Source organism: Leucopleurus acutus (assembly GCF_964270905.1).
Source record: "Leucopleurus acutus genome assembly, chromosome: 9".
Taxonomy (NCBI): domain Eukaryota; kingdom Metazoa; phylum Chordata; class Mammalia; order Artiodactyla; family Delphinidae; genus Leucopleurus; species Leucopleurus acutus.
Genome location: NC_139144.1, coordinates 68,866,609 through 68,884,069, shown reverse-complemented (window position 1 = coordinate 68,884,069; position 17,461 = coordinate 68,866,609). Strand labels below are relative to the sequence as shown.

Sequence of the window (17,461 nt, the reverse complement as noted above, 5' to 3'; positions counted from 1 at the left end):
AGTAAATTAATTAATTAATTATTTTTTTAAAAAAGACACACAGAAGAGAGATACACAGAGAGAAGAGAAGGTCATGTGAAGACAGGCAGAGATTGGACTTTATGCAGCCACAGGCTAAGGAATGCCTGGAGCCTCTAAGAAGCTGGAAGAGGCAAGGAATGATTTTCCCATAGACCCTTCAAGGGGAGTGCGGCCCTGTGAGCCTTTGATTTTAGACTTCTAGCTTCCAACCTGTGTTAGAATAAATTTCTATTGTTTTAAGCCACTAAGATTGTGATGATTTGCTATGTTACCCCCAGGAAACTAATACAGGTGCATATTAGTTTGGTGTTTACATTAACACCAGCAGAAGAAAGTCTGAATTGTGGCAGAACCTCTGAGTCTGTAATGTCAGAACCCCCCAGATTTGTGTGAACATTTTCAAGTACAAATTGGCTGTGTTCCATACCACTGGCTTCGCAGATTGCAGAAGGAAGTTAAGAACATCTGATGAAACTCCTCATTTACAAATAGTAAAACAGACTCTTCATGCCTCTATATTGCACCCCCTCAAAACACACACACACACACACACACACACACACACACACACACACACCCCACGTATCAGGGAAGTCTAAAATAAAAGAGTATGAATCTGAGCTCTGCTTGAGTTATGTATCTTCAAATTCCATGCTGTGGGTGGACATCCAAAACTTTAAAAAATTCCCTAAGGTCCTATGAGTCAGAGATATCTTCATATTCTCTACCAGCCTTGAGACCTCAGAAGAGCCAAGATTTACGTGGATGAGGTGCCAGTTGGCAAATATCCTATTTCCTTTGCCTGCTGGTGGCTCTTTCAAGAAGTTCCCTGAATGGGTGTCACTCTTCTTGCCTCAAATCAGACTCACCAGCGGAAAAGCCTTTCTAACCCACATTTTCCCTAAAGTTTCTATTTTATCCAGAATTATCATTCACTTTCTTCATATCATTTAATACAATGTCTGTTAATGTATCTGTTAATTTGTATATTGATTGACCATTTTCCTCACTAGGCAAGAATCTCCATAAAGACAGTGACCATGACTATTTAGTCCATCACTATTATGATGCAAGGTCCGTAGTAAACACTAAATATTTTGTTGATTATTTGTTGAATTTAAGACTTCTAATCTCCCTTACTAGGTATAAACTTTTTAATGGTGGAAACTTTCAATATAATTGATGTATTTTATCCCTGAGAGAAAAAAGGAATACATTGCAAAGCTATGAGACCAGGGGATCCATTTCCTGGTGTATTTATTGTCTTTGAATAATTATATTTGAGATACATATGTTTTCCCAAGAGATATGTAAAGATTATATAGTAATGAATGAGGGACACAAAGTAAAAGGAGACACAGGCCTGCCCTCAAGCAGCTTATAATCTAGTGTAGGGGGCAGATGCATGTAGTAGAAATACATGCAGGTGGAATGAGATATTGCTTTGAGGGCACAGTGGTGGGGGGAGAACAAGCTGCACTGGGAGAAGGGAGAATCCAGGAGGGCCTCACAGGAGAGGCTGCTTTTGAAATGGAACTGAAGGATGGAAAGGATTTTGCAGGCAGAAAGAGAGTAGATGAAAGGAGGAGGAGACTGGAAATGTCAAGGGATGGAACAGCATGAACCACAAAGAACAGACAACAAACTTTGAAGGGTTTGTTAAGGAGCAACATGGTCCTCTCCATTATGGGCTGAATGTGTCAACCAGCAAACACACAACCTCCATAGATCTTGATGATCTAGTCCTGGTTGTTCAGAGATGTCCTCAATGCATTTAACTTTTGGAGAGAAGGGTGGTGACAGTAAGAGATATGTCTGTATTTCTCTTTTCTTGTTTTGTTTTAGACCATATGCTTTAGACTAGAGGAAAGAAGTGTAGCTTTTCCCTTTCGTACATTTGGAAGCAGCTTCTCATTCTTCTCACAAAGCCCCAGTCCACATTTTCTGCAGCCACATTCCCTGCTGACAGTTATTATGTGTTATAAAAATGATGTAAATTTTAATCTTAGTCAGAGACACACACAATTAGGAAGACCTGTCTGTAATCAGAAATAGCCATGGTTTACACATGGCCTTGCTCCACTGTGATAATATCCATCATGGAAAATTGAGGGTCTTTGGCTAGGGAACCTTCCACATATCTTCCTGGGCACCTTATATAGAGCTGGGTCCTAATAAATGCTCACAACACCCTTGGCCCTGTGGGAGACACTTTATGCAGTCTGTAAGGGAAAATAATGCTCAGATACAAAGAGTTTGAGTTGAAAACCTAGCTGAAAGTTCAGCAACATTATGTCCTCTTTTATAACAAATGAGATACAAGTAGATAAAGTTGAAACTTCATTCAGAAATAGAAATTCTTAAGGGAATCATGTAAACTGAAAGAAAAACATGCTTTGCAGTACACGGATTCCTGAGCAACAGAACTAACTCACCTGAGAATACAGAAGTTACCACTTTCAGCCAACAAGAAATGATACTTTTGATCACACGCTAATTTATTTTTTTACCATTCTTATTGAAAAAACAGGTCCAAGTAAAACAGTGAAATAGGATAATTTTTGTTCTTTAGGGTGCTACATTTTATACTAAAGGCCTGGATATTACTTCCTCCAGTCTCTGTCCATCCTATTCCCTAACAAATCTTATTTTTTTCCTGGGTCCTAATTTCTCTCAGCAACATATTATACATAGCCAAAAAAAAGTAGTCCTTTATGCTCTAAGTCATCTTTCATTTCCTTTAAGAATTTTCCATTATTCCTCTCCAAGGAATCTTTCCCACCCTAATACTTAGTTGTACCAGTTTTGTTTCACATCATTTCAAGGTGTCATTATAGTCATTAATTTAGCTTCTCCCTCTCTATAATGAAATATAGACACCCATGGCAGGAACTGTGTCTAATTCTTTTCAGTTTCCCCCATAGTTCTTAGCAAGACTGTTGTCTACATGGTTAATTGAAAGAATGAATGATTTGTAGACAGATGTGTTTGCCTGCCTCCTCAGGCTCCGTTTCTGCCTTCCTCAAAGCCCATCATTTCCATTTCAGGATCTATGTCATTCTCAAGAAGTTGACTCCATGCCTCAGCTTCAAAGATGGGATTCTATACTTGGGTTAAGGTAAACTGAGTAGTACATTTCATCCCCCATCTTATACATAATTGCAATTATTGGTTCAAGATGGACATACGACCTCAGATGGTCCAGTCAGAAAGAATTTCAGGACTCTTTCTGGGAGTGCTGGGCAAAGGCAAATCCTCTTGTTTTGTTGTTTTGGGCTGTGCCACGTGGCTTGCAGGATCTTAGTTCCCCGACCAGGGATTGAACCTGTGCCCCTGCAGTGGAATCTCCGAGTCCTAAGAGTCCTAACCACTGGACTATCAGGGAATTCCCCAAATTCTCTTGTTTTTACTAAGTAGAGTGAGTATATTTAGACTTAGAAGTATTGCAGTCATTTCACTACCATAACAGAAATCAACATACATTAGGCTCACGATGCTCGTTAGTGATAGCTTGTCAGTAGACATTTAGGTATCTGGTATATGAAATATGTTCTAATAGAAAAAAAAAAACCAAGAAAACAGGAGACAAAATCCCCTATCAAGTTTTGAACCACTAAAATCTGATAATTAAAGAAGTTAAAGTTTTATCCAGTTTGCATTCATAAAATGCTATTACAGTATTTCCTCATCTGTAATATGGAACCAATAATGAGGTAAATTATGTAAAGCACTCAGCATGGGCCTGGACACTGAGCAGCCACTCCATAAATCTCAATAGTTTCCCTTTCTTTTCTTCCCCACCTAGATGTCTTTGTCAAAAAACAAACAAACAAAAAAAAAACAGTAAAACCCTGAAATATATCAATAACCTGAAATTCTTATAATAGCATGTTCTGAAGAATTCAGAAAAAAGATAAATAATACTCAGGAACGAAACTTCATCTTCCAGCTTTCATGAGGATACAGCTAACCCATACCAGGACTCATATTTTTGAGACTCCTAGTGCTTGAGACACTGATTAATGGGAAGCCATTGCAAAGAACTTACATCCTGTTTCTACACAACATAGTAACAAACCATGGTGTAATAGTACTTGCTACACAAATGGCAGGTTAAAACACAAAGAAAAATAAACTCTCGATTTCTCAAATTAGACCTTTACAGTAAAAAGTATTCATTGGAAAATAAGGATAATGTAAAGGTATAAACTTCAATTTGATTTATTCAAGGTTATTTGGATAAATTCGAGTTTGCTTCTTTTTTGATTGTTCTTTACCTTGAATTGCCTAAGAAGTTGGGTAACCAGCAGTTAGTTACCAAGAGTTCTAAGTTATTAAAAAAATCCTATTACAAACATAATGCTCTAGAATCTAGTAGACTGTAAGCCTGCATAGTAATTATCTTCTACCAACTTACCTTTTATTTTGTTGTAATGTGAGGAAAACCCACTCTATTACTATTCCTGAAATATTTTAGAGCCTTATAGGAAAATACAGTCCTTTGGAGTCAAGTTAACCTATTAGTTCCATTAGCAAAACTGTAGACTATCACTCTTTTGATTACCATGATTAAATGTAGTAATTTAAAGGATATATATAGGAGAAAAATAGCCTGAGCCTGGGTCCTAGCTCTGCCACTTATTGGCTGTGTACATCTCTTCACTTTAAAATATTACCACCTCAGCTTTATAGAAGATAATACATGCCCTGCCAAACCCATAGACACTCAAGAGACTAAAAAAGGATCCCACCAACATTTGCCACCAAAATATCTGGCATAAAACCTATCCTTCACTGTATCTCAGAGGAAAATCTAGAAACCCAGGTCCAGGAGGGAAGAAGAGAATGAAACAAAAGACATGCAGAAAATAATAGAAAAGCCATTGACTTTGCAGACAAAAATGACCATATTTGAATTTTGATACTATTATCAATTTGAACTTAAGCAATTCAGGGAACTGAACTGGGTTCAGTTCCCTTATTTATAAATGGAGATTACACTAACAACACTGCAGAATTGTTAAATGAGAGAACAAAGAGATGCAAAAGGTCCAGTTTAGAGGTTTGCATTAAGAACTTCTTAATAAATGGTTGCTGCAATTACACAGAATAGTCAAGTAGAGAAATAAGGTTTCAATCATGTAAATATGTAACTAATGGGTATTTTGTGCAGTGAACTGGAGGTTCTTTAGCAACAAGGCAGCATATATTGAAGACGACATATATTTAAAGTGATGGAACAATTGCAGATATAGAGTCTGGGAACTTTCATTAAGTAATAAGGCTCAACGCAGACAAGTGTAACCCTGGAACCATGTGGAACCCAGAAAAGCACTTAGAATCTAGGCAGCAAAAAGGAAGAGACATCTAAGCAAGACCTAAGAGATATGCCTGGGAGACATTGGCTATGGTTTCTGTTTTGGTTTTTTTTTAACAGTTTATCCATAAGAAAGCATTATAAATTAGCATCAGAATCTAATGATATTTTATCTGAATTTTCTTATATGTAAATTGTTTGACTTGATTGGTATCACACTGTGTATATTTGTAGCAGGGCATTGTTTGCCCAATTCTTTACCCTTCCCTTTATGCACACCCTCCGACCTGTGACTTTGAAGTCCCTAATTTATTTCCAGCTCCCTTGACTGTGTTTGGCCAAGTGACTTGCTTTAGCCAAAAGATTAAGGTAGAAATCACAGTATGAGAGTTTCACACTTACACCTTAAGAGGCGGTATTTCTGCCCATTCCCCGTGCCTCTGCCATTACCCTTAGAACAGAATCCTGGGCTAGCCCCTGGTCCCAGAAGGAGGATGAAAGACACACGGAGTGGAGCTAAATCATCCAGGAGAGTCCAGCCTCAGTCAGCAGACACAGGATGTTGGAGCAAGACCAGCTGAGATTTGCAGAGCTGACCATCTGGGGCTAGACCAATTGGCTGACGCTCATTTTGCTATTGAGTCTTGGGATGACATATCACATAGCATTTTGCTGGCAGTAACTAACTGAATACAATGTCCTTAATAGGTGTTTTGTTTTTTAAAATAATGTCCCCATCTAGCTCATGCATTGCCACCAGAATTATAACCACTCTTTGCCATCTTTCAGGCATCAGGTTTATGTTTTTTTTTAAAAAAAATAGCCTTTGATTCGTAACCTGATATATTATCCAGAGACACGGAGAAAGGTTGTGTGAAAAAAAATTTTAACAGTAACTGGCTATTTGACGATATTAAAAAAATATTTTGGGCAAGATAATAGTATTAGAGTTATTTTTTAAACAGAATCCTTGTCTTTTATAGATACATATCAAAATATTTATGGATAAGATGATATTACATCTGGGGTTTTCTGGGGTTTTCTTCAAAATGATCCAGTTTCAGGGTAGGTGTAATAAATCAAACCGGAGCAGCTGGGAGTTGCATCATTGTAGCTGGCCGTAGCTGGGTAATGAATACATGGGGTTCACTACTCCCTACTGTGCTGTATATCTCAAATTTTCCATAATAACAGTTCTAATTAGTAACCTGAAAAAAAAAAAAGAGTAAGGGCAGAAAACATTTTCTTTAAAAAAGACAAATAATGGTGAAAGATAGATATATTTCCATTTTCTGTTATGAGGAGTAAATATGATAAATTTCAATGCCTCGAAAGGAGATATTGCCAGTGGGGCTCCCTCCAGATCACCAAGTACTCTCAGCTTCTCTACTAGGAACCCATCCTCATTTTACCCTCTGCAGAGAGGGCTTTGTGAACAGAGAATCCACGCTGTGGGACAAATGCAGAGGGGAAACTTAGTGCAGGTGTGCTGGGCACAGACAGACATTCTATGACTGTTCACTCAATAAAAAACTCCTGGTGGAGGGAAGAGAGGCCAGCTCACACACAACAGACACACTGTAGTCCCTGCTACTGTGCTCCCAGCTTTTACACTCAACTCCCAAGCCTCCCTCTCCCTTAAGTACTTACCACACCCACTGGGGGTTACTTGTGGTTGTCTGAACTTCACCCTTGGCAGGAAACATCTAGTTCAAGACATCCCTTTACAGATATTTCTTTTATCTGTGCCTTAAATGAGTTGTGTTGGCAAGGTATTTAAAAACCATTGCCATCAGTGAAAATCAAAACAACAATAAGATCTTTTTCATCTAGTGAAGTAAAATATTGTGACAATCTTCAATGCTGGCAAAGATAAGGTAACACTGCTCATTAGAGTTGAAATTGAGACCACATTTCTAGAAATCAATTTGGCAGTGTATGGCAAGTTCATGAAAAGCAATCATGCTCTTTGAGTCAGTAATCCCTCTTCTACTAATTACTAAGAGCAATATTAGCAATGTGTACAAAATGTACACACTAGACGCAAAGAGATTTGTTAACGGTAAGTTAATTCTGCTACACCCATATGACCTACTATGCCACTAAAATAATGCTTATAAAGAAATATTAAATAAAACAGAAAATTCCTGTGATAAAGAAGACAAGACTGTTTATACACTGTATTCATTGAAAGTGACTTTATCAAATATTTGAGTAGTTTCTTTGGGCAGGTGGATCATGAATAATTTTGATTTCTTTCTGAAGACTTTTTCAGTGTTTTCCAAATTTTCTTCAATAATAAGAATAAATTTTCATTATTATAAAAATATTTTAAAACAATTAAAACTATTAGTTCTTCTAATATTTCCTCCATCATGCAAAATTGCCCTATATTTCTTTTTTTTTCCTTTCTCATTTCAGTGTTCTTTTTTAAAGTAAAAAAAAATTTTTTGTTGAGGTATAGTTGATTTACAAAGTTGTGTTAATTTTTGCTGTACAGCAAAGTGATTCAGATATACATATATATGTATATATACACATTCTTTTTCATGTTCTTTTCTATTATGGTTTACCACAGGATATTGTGTATAGTTCCCTGTCCTATACAGTAGGAACTTATTGTTTGCCCTGTATTTCTTAACTGCCTGATAATAATGACTTTGATGACAGACACAAACAACAGCCTTAGATATACTCAGAATAGGGGCTATGGCTTGTGCATCTATATATAGTTTTCCTTGGCTCAGTTAAAAATATAACTTAATAAAACCTTCATCTCAAGGTCATTTTGAAGATAAAAGAGACACAATGTATAAAAAGTTTTTATAAGCCTTAAGTTCAAGGTCATTTTGAAGATAAAAGAGACACAATGTATAAAAAGTTTTTATAAGCCTTTAAGTTCACAGTTTCCTTTGTATGTAAAATGTTGAGAAGACGTGGGTAATATACCGTACCTGAACATGCATTGTAAACTATGTAAAATTGCCATTATTATTACTTATTTAAATGAGTACTTTAAGCAAGGCATTTGGACCTTTATATTTTGTTGCTGCTCAAACCCTCTTACCTAATACAGCCAAGGGTTATACATAATAAACCCTGGCTATCTGGGGTCAGTCCCTGCACATGACTCCCTCTTCCCCCTCATCAGTTTCCTGAAGTCATCTGCCCTTTCCCGCGAGGGACACGTGCCTTTCCTGCAAGCACAGCGCTCCTCTGAGACATGACATTATTACTTCCAGGTCTTACAAGGGCAGTTTTAGCTTTCACTACTCCCTGCAAATGACACCTTCTTTTGTCACCACCCTGTTAGAGCTCCCATTAAACTGTGGAAGAAGAAATGTGCCTCTTAGCACAAAAATAAATTCAGGAAGAATAACAACTCCCTGCGTAATTGGAACACAGACTGCTTTTGGCCGGCTTTTTTGCCAAGTAATTATTTAGGAGACAATTTGAAAAAAATGCTGACAGAATGAAAGACCAGATTCAGAGCTCAGTTCATTGACTAATTAGTTCTTTACCCAGGTTTAGCCATTTTTCTTCATCGTGCTTCAGTAGGGCCACTTATAAAATTATAACCTTAAATCTGCTGGGCTGCTGTGATGGTCTAAATGAGCTAACTTCTAGATTCAAAGCATCTTAGAGGTCACATATTATCTGAGAGGTCATTCACATTCCAAGGTTCTTTTCAATTTAGGAAATCTCTTTCATACCCAGGCAGACACTTTCAGCTTCACAGAATTCACATTTTTATTTTTCGAGACAGTCTGTGGTATTGTTAGACAAAAATAATAGCCGGAAGGTGCTTTACTGTACGTACAGAAGGCTACCCTCCTCTAACAACCCCACCACAGTTAGAGTTCTGTTCTTGGGGTCTTTACAATGTAACTGTTTTTCCTTTTTAGATGATATTCCTTCATCAACTGAATATTCCTACCTTCTCTCTTTTCTCTCAGTACCCTGCCATCTTTTCTTATTCAGGCAAGTAACTAAGGTTTTCAGCATAGTGTAGGATTATAAGCTTTGGCACTGGAGTCTTGCCTTTATTATTTACTAGCTGGGCCATCTTGGGCAAGTTAATTACTATCCCCATATTTCATTTTCCTTGTCTGTCAGTTGTATGACTATAATGGTACATATTTCATAAAGTTGTTGTACTAAATGTTTAACTTGCATGCAGATAGTCTACATAAAACACATCACATAGAACTTGGTATAGAGGTTGCACTCCATAAATGTTCATCATTGATGATGGTGATAAAGATGGTGTAGTTTCCAGCACCTTCCTCATATGACTAGATTATTTGAACATTCTAGTTTGCCAGTGTCCTACTTAAATTACAATGGCAGGGGGACTTCCCTTGTGGCACAGTAGTTAAGAATCCGCCTGCCAATTCAGGGGACACGGGTTCGATCCCTGGTCCAGGAATATCCCACGTGCCGTGGAGCAACTAAGCCTGTGCACCACAACTACTGAGCCCGCATGCTGCAACTACTGAAGCCCGTGCACCACAACTACTGAGCCCACATGCTGCAACTACTGAAGCCCGTGGGCCTAGAGCCCCTGCTCCACAGCAAGAGAAGCCACCACAATGAGAAGCCCATGCACTACAACGAAGAGTAGCCCCCACTTGCTGCAACCAGAGAAATCCCTCATGCAGAAACGAAGACCCAATGCAGCAAATAAATAAATAAATATTATAATGACAGAACTGGAGGCATAAACACGTTATAATCAGGAAAACTCAGAACACAGTGGAGTGCTCACCACTTGATCTGGGTGTTAGCTATTTGAAATTGAGCAAGTTATTCAGTCTCTTGAAAGTCTACAGATTCCTCATGTATAAAATGGGAATAATAAGATTATTCACTTTGTAAGGCTGTTGTGAACATTTTAGTAATGGTGCTCTACTAAGGTACTAAATATGTACAAGTCATGGTTCTAAGCACTACATTTAGGACCATCTTGACAAACAGTAAACATTCAGTATTATTATGACAGGAGAAGGTCTAGGAGGTTTAGGGTACAGCTGTCTGAATCTAGGGTGATATTTTTTCCCTAGGCTCAGGGTCTGAGGTTACCTCACCCCTGAGAAACCCCACACAGATCTGACCACATCTCTGCCCAGCTCCACTACCAGACACTTTAACAGGAAGGAGGTAAGGGGAAGAAGAGAAGAAGGTTGGGGAAACACAGGAGAGAAAGAGGAAGAGGCCATAGCAGTGACAGAGAACTAAGGAACACACCAGGTGGGTGGTCACTCTCAGAAGGAGGAAAGAGGAGAGGAGCTACCAACAAGAGAAGGGCTTTCTCTTATTTTCCTTCATCCGTGCCCTTCTCTTTGCAAGAGTCTACAGTCTATAAGATTTCTGTAAAAAAAAGAAAAAGAAAGAAAGAAAGAAAGGAGGCTTACAATATTCAAACTGTCATTGCTTATAAAGAGGCAATGGCATGAAGAGCAAAGAACATGAGCTTTGGTATCAGATGCATTTTCCTTTTTTTGTAGTTGCATTTTCATGGCACCCATCATTAAACCTCTCCATTTGAATACCAGATTCAGCTGTCTCTGCAAAGTATAGCTTTTGATTCATATGACTAAGATTCTTCTTATAGATTCTTTTTGCAATTCATTTGTGAATTCTTATCACTGCTGGAAAAGTTAAAGGCACTGTAGGATGATAAAAGATATTTCCACTTCCTCTTGGTACTTACAGAAATCTGGAGTATTGAGAAAAGTTCTGTCCACTGGGAGAGTTTAACCTCAAGCCTCTTTCTTGGATCTTTTACAAGCATGCTGATGTTCCTAATTACTGATAGGCCTGAGTCCCTCTGTGCTCTGAATTTTGGAAGTTTACCCATCCCAAACCAGTGATTCTCAATCTTTTGACAGATTTGCACCATTTCCCCCCTTCTCTGCAACCCCTAGAATCCCTGCCCAGAGGGTTTAGTGTTAGATACCACCAATAATAAATATCCCCGTCACAATCTGAAGGTGAAACTGAAGAGAAGCCGTGACTCTTCCTGTGTCAACAGCATCCAGGCCCGAGGGCTTAGGAGACAGCAGACAACCCCTTCTAGTGGAGGGTCTCAGTCTTCCTCTGAATCACCCTCCTTGGAGCATACATGGCTGTCGTCTTCAGTGGTGGTTTTCTGAGATTCCTGTACCGCCTGATTTCCAGAAAAAATGTAGCAGATGCCCCGAATCTTTATTCTAATAGCCCTTCCAATAGAATCTCTATTCTTATAGCCCTCCAAGTGACATGGAGGTTAAATTTGTTCTAGAATAGACGATGGAGAGAGCGAAGTAAAGGCAATTTTCTGAGAGATAATTGCTGATTATAATTGCAGCCTCTGATCCTCTACATTAAATTCCTCCCTGTTTGGAACACCTAGAGTGTTGTGTTTTTCTTTTTCTTTTTTTTTTTTTTTTTCCATGATGCTCTGGCTGTTGCATCAATGCTGGCTGCACAGTAGAATTGCCTGGGAAGCTTTTGAAAAGGACTGATGCATGGCTCCCACTTCTGGGAAGGAGCCAAGGTATCCAAATTTTTCAAATGCTCTTCAAATATTTCCAGTGGGCGTCCAAAGATGAAAACCACTGTCTCAATCTCAAATTGAATTCCCAACCTCAGGGTTTGATTTCTTTTCTGTCAGACCCTCATCTTTTTTTTTTTTAATGTCTTTATTGGAGCATAATTGCTTTACAATGGTGTGCTAGCTTCTGCTTTATAACAAAGTGAACCAGCTACACATATGCACATATCCCCATATTTCCTCCCTCTTGCGTCTCCCTCCCACCTTCCCTATCCCACCCCTCCAGGTGGTCATAAAGCACAGAGCTGATCACCCTGTGCTATGTGGCTGCTTCCCACCAGCTATCTATTTTACACTTGGTAGTATATATAAGTCCATGCCACTACCCTCATCTTTTTATCATTTCAAATCAGGTTTATCAAGTCAGAGGACTCACTCTATCCCTTCCCTCAGTGTTTTCCCAACAAACTGAAGAGAGGCCAGTATAAGCAATTTTCAAAATGGCTCAGGGTTTCTGGATATCTGGCTAAAAGTACATGGCAGACACAAATGCCAGTGCAAATGTAAAAATATAAAGAAATAAAATATTTAGCATAAGTGATTTTTAAAAATTGATCAGGCAGTTTGAAAAATAAACGAAATTGTATTTTGAAAGTGAAAAATATACCCATAGAACCAGAATCTCAAAAGACATATTCGACAAAGAAAATAAAAATTGGTGAACTATATAATAGATATGAAAAAAATTACTCAGAGTGTGGCTCAGAAAGGAAAATAATAAGAGCAAACACACTATATACATTTCTTATCACAAAAAAGAAGTGACATAGAGGTTAAATTTGTTCTAGAATAGACGATAGAGCAAAGTAAAGGCAATTTTCTGAGAGATAATTGCTGAGAATTTTCCAGATTTGATGAAAAACATCCATTGTCAGATTCAGTAAGGTCAAAAAATCTTAAGCAGGGTGAATAAGAAGAAATCCAAACCTAGACATAGCATAGTGAAACTGCAGAATACTAAGGAAAAAGAGATGCTGACGCTAAAGCCAGCCTATTAGAAAAGATGGATCACCTAAAAAGAAAAGCCTTTACAGATACAGGTGGGTTTTTAAAAGCAGCAGTGGAGGCCAGAATATAGTAAGATATTACCTTAAACAATGAGTGAAAGTAACCATCAACCTACAAAGGATACACAGCAAAATTGTCTTTCAAGAACGTAGGCAAGAAAAAGACCTTTCGTACAACAAAAATTGAAAGAGAGTAACACCAACTTATTCTTTCTAAAGGAACATGTACAGGATATATTTAAGGAAGAAGGAAAGTTATACAAGAAGGAAAGTCTAAGTTACAAAGGAAAAAAATGTTAATCAAGGAAACTAAATATATGGTAAATCTAACCAGATTTTGTATAAAACAACAATAATAAGGGTCCCTAATTTATTGGGTTAAAATACAAGATAATAGTAAAATATTGGGCAATAATATCATATATAAATGTTGGAAGGGGGTTCTCTGTCAATGTATTCTGAGATCTGTATATTGCTTAGGAAAAAAGTAAGACACTGTTTAACTTCAGGGTTTTTAAATTATATGGAAGTTCATAATTCTTTACTAGCACTAAAAGAATAAAACTTGAATGTATATCTTCCAAACTAGTAAAGGGAGAAAGATGAAGTGAAGAAAAAACAAGTTCAATTAGTCCAAAAGAAAAGAACACAAAGATGGAAGGAAGGAAAGGAGGAAGGAAGGAAGGGAGAGGAAAAAAATGAAACCTACAAAAATGTATACAAATAGCAAAAAATTAAAAGGTAGAAATTAGATGCACCTTTCATTAATAATTCATTTAAGTGGACCATACTCCACAGTTAAAAAAGATTATCAGATTTATGCCACATAGCACAGGGAGATCAGCTCGGTGCTTTGTGACCACCTAGAGGGGTGGGATAGGGAGGGTGGGAGAGAGGGAGACGCAAGAGGGAAGAGATATGGGGATATATGTATAACTGATTCACTTTGTTATAAAGCAGAAACTAGCACACCATTGTAAAGCAATTATACTCCAATAAAGATGTAAACAAAAAATTCCATTAGAAGTCCATTATTTAGATACATCTTAAATAAAAGAAACTGGAAAGTTTGAAAGAAAAAAAATTTAAATGCTATGCAAGGTAAACTCTAATTTCAAAAAAAGGGAGGGAGGAAAGAAGAAATTAATGTATCTATTATCATTACAAAACAGGCCTTAAGTTGTGTACAATAAATGCCATATGAAATAGGTACAGCCTATTGTGAGGGAAAAGGGAGTAGCACCTAATTCTTCCCAAAAAGGTTAGGGGAAGAATTGAAAGAATTTGAAGGAAGAAAAGGAATTAAACATTTGGGCAATGTTTGCTGAGCAGCTGCCTATTCCTGGCCCTACCCCAGGTGATTTATTTGCATTCTCTCCTTGCAATTCTTATGACAAGTCTCTACAATATGAATTATTACCTCCAGGTTAAATAGGTTGCCTAAGGGCTCATATGTGGCTGAACAGGAAATTGTATCAAATTCTGTGTTTTTTTTTTTTTACATTTTTATTGGAGTATAATTTCTTTACAATGGTGTGTTAGTTTCTGCTTTATAACAAAGTGAATCAGTTATATATATATACATATGTTCCCATATATCTTCCCTCTTGCGTCTCCCTCCTTCCCACCCTCCCTATCCCACCCCTCTAGGTGGTCACAAAGCACAGAGCTGATCTCCCTGTGCTATGCGGCTGCTTCCCACTAGCTATCTATTTTACATTTGGTAGTGTATATATGTCCATGCCACTCTCTCACTTTGTCACAGCTTACCCTTCCCCCTCCCATATCCTCAAGTCCATTCTCTAATAGGTCTCTGTCTTTATTCCTGTCTTGCCCCTAGGTTCTTCATGACCTTTTTTTTTTTTTTCTTAGATTCCATATATATGTGTTAGCATACGGTATTTGTTTTTCTCTTTCTGACTTACTTCACTCTGTATGACAGACTGTAGGTCCATCCACCTCACTACAAATAACTCAATTTCATTTCTTTTTATAGCTGAGTAGTATTCCATTGTATATATGTGCCACATCTTCTTTACCCATTCATCTGTCAATGGACACTTAGGTTGCTTCCATGTCCTGGCTATTGTAAATAGAGCTGCAATGAACATTGTGGTACATGACTCTTTTTGAATTATGGTTTTCTCAGGGTATATGCCCAGTAGTGGGATTGCTGGGTCATATGGTAGTTCTATTTTTAGTTTTTTAAGGAACCTCCATACTGTTCTCCATAGTGGCTGTTGCAATTTACATTCCCACCAGCAGTGCAAGAGGATTCCCTTTTCTCCACACCCTCTCCAGCATTTATTGTTTGTAGATTTTTTGATGATGGCCATTCTGACTGGTGTGAGATGATATCTCATTGTAGTTTTGATTTGCATTTCTCTAATGATTAATGATGTTGAGCATTCTTTCATGTGTTTGTTGGCAATCTGTATATCTGCTTTGGAGAAATGTCTATTTAGGTCTTCTGCCCATTTTTGGATTGGGTTGTTTATTTTTTTGATATTGAGCTGTATGAGCTGCTTGTAAATTTTGGAGATTAATCCTTTGTCAGTTGCTTCATTTGCAAATACTTTCTCCCATTCTGAGGGTTGTCTTTTGGTCTTGTTTATGGTTTCCTTTGCTGTGTAAAAGCTTTGAAGTTTCATTAGGTCGCATTTGTTTATTTTGTTTTTATTTCCATTTCTCTAGGAGGTGGGTCAAAAAGGATCTTGCTGTGATTTATGTCATAGAGTGTTCTGCCTATGTTTTCCTCTAAGAGTTTTATAGTGTCGGGCCTTACATTTAGGTCTTTAATCCATTTTGAGTTTATTTTTGTGTATGGTGTTAGGGAGTGTTCTAATTTCATACTTTTACATGTACCTGTCCAGTTTTCCCAGCACCACTTATTGAAGAGGCTGTCTTTTCTCCACTGTATATTCTTGCCTTCTTTATCAAAGATACGGTGACCATATGTGTGTAGGTTTATCTCTGGACTTTCTATACTGTTCCATTGATCTATATTTCTGTTTTTGTGCCAGTATCATACTGTCTTGATTACTGTAGCTTTGTAGTATAGTCTGAAATCAGGGAGTCTGATTCCTCCAGTTCAGTTTTTCTCCCTCAAGACTGCTTTGGCTATTCAGGGTCTTTTGTGTTTCCATACAAATTGTGAAATTTTTTGTTCTAGTTCTGTGAAAAATGCCAGTGGTAGTTCGATAGGGATTGCATTGAATCTGTAGATTGCTTTGGGTAGTAGAGTCATTTTCACAATGTTGATTCTTCCAATCCAAGAGCATGGTATATCTCTCCATCTATTTGTATCATCTTTAATTTCTTTCATCAGTGTCTTATAATTTTCTGCATGCAGGTCTTTTGTCTCCTTAGGTAGGTTTATTCCTAGATATTTTATTCTTTTTGTTGCAGTGGTAAATGGGAGTGTTTTCTTGATTTCACTTTCAGATTTTTCATCATTAGTGTATAGGAATGCCAGAGATTTCTGTGCATTAATTTTGTATCCCGCTACTTTACCAAATTCATTGATTAGCTCTAGTAGTTTTCTGGTAGTATCTTTAGGATACTCTATGTATAGTATCATGTCCTCTGCAAACAGTGACAGCTTTACTTCTTCTCTTCCGATTTGGATTCCTTTTATTTCTTTTTCTTCTCTGATTGCTGTGGCTAAAACTTCCAAAACTATGTTGAATAATAGTGGTGAGAGTGGGCAACCTTGTCTTGTTCCTGACCTTAGTGGAAATGCTTTCAGTGTTTCACCATTGAGGACGATGTTGGCTGTGGGTTTGTCATATATGGCCTTTATTATGTTTAGGAAAGTTCCCTCTATGCCTACTTTCTGCAGGGTTTTTATCATAAATGGGTGTTGAATTTTGTCGAAAGTCTTCTCTGCATTGATTGAGATGATCATATGGTTTTTCTCCTTCAATTTGTTAATATGGTGTATCACATTGATTGATTTGCATATATTGAAGAATCCTTGCATTCCTGGGATAAACCCCACTTGATCATGGTGTATGATCCTTTTAATGTGCTGTTGGATTCTGTTTGCTAGTATTTTGTTGAGGATTTTTGCATCTATGTTCATCAGTGATATTGGCCTATAGTTTTCTTTCTTTGTGGCATCTTTGTCTGGTTTTGGTATCAGCGTGATGGTGGCCTCATAGAATGAGTTGGGGAGTGTTCCTCCCTCTGCTATATTTTGGAAGAGTTGAGAAAGATAGGTGTTAGCTCTTCTCTAAATGTTTGATAGAATTCGCCTGTGAAGCCATCTGGTCCTGGGCTTTTGTTTGTTGGAAGATTTTTAATCACAGTTTCAATTTCAGGGCTTGTGATTGGTCTGTCAAATTCTTTCAAACCAGAAAACTCACTATGTGAAAACTGAAGCTCAAGGTTTTGTGTGTAGAGTTGACAGATAAAACACAGAATACTCAGATTTGAAATCCAGATAAACAAATGATTATTTTTGTATAAGTATCTCATGTAATATTTGGGACATATTTATACTAAAAGAAAATTATTTAC

At 37.5% G+C, this 17,461-nt stretch overlaps 1 protein-coding gene across 1 annotated transcript in view; it reads right to left on the bottom strand.

Annotated features, from left to right (window-relative positions):
- LOC309966703 (putative G-protein coupled receptor 141) overlaps nt 1–17,461 on the bottom strand; it is a 61,561-nt gene that overhangs the window by 33,774 nt on the left and 10,326 nt on the right. The gene's annotated exons all lie outside the window — the stretch shown is intronic.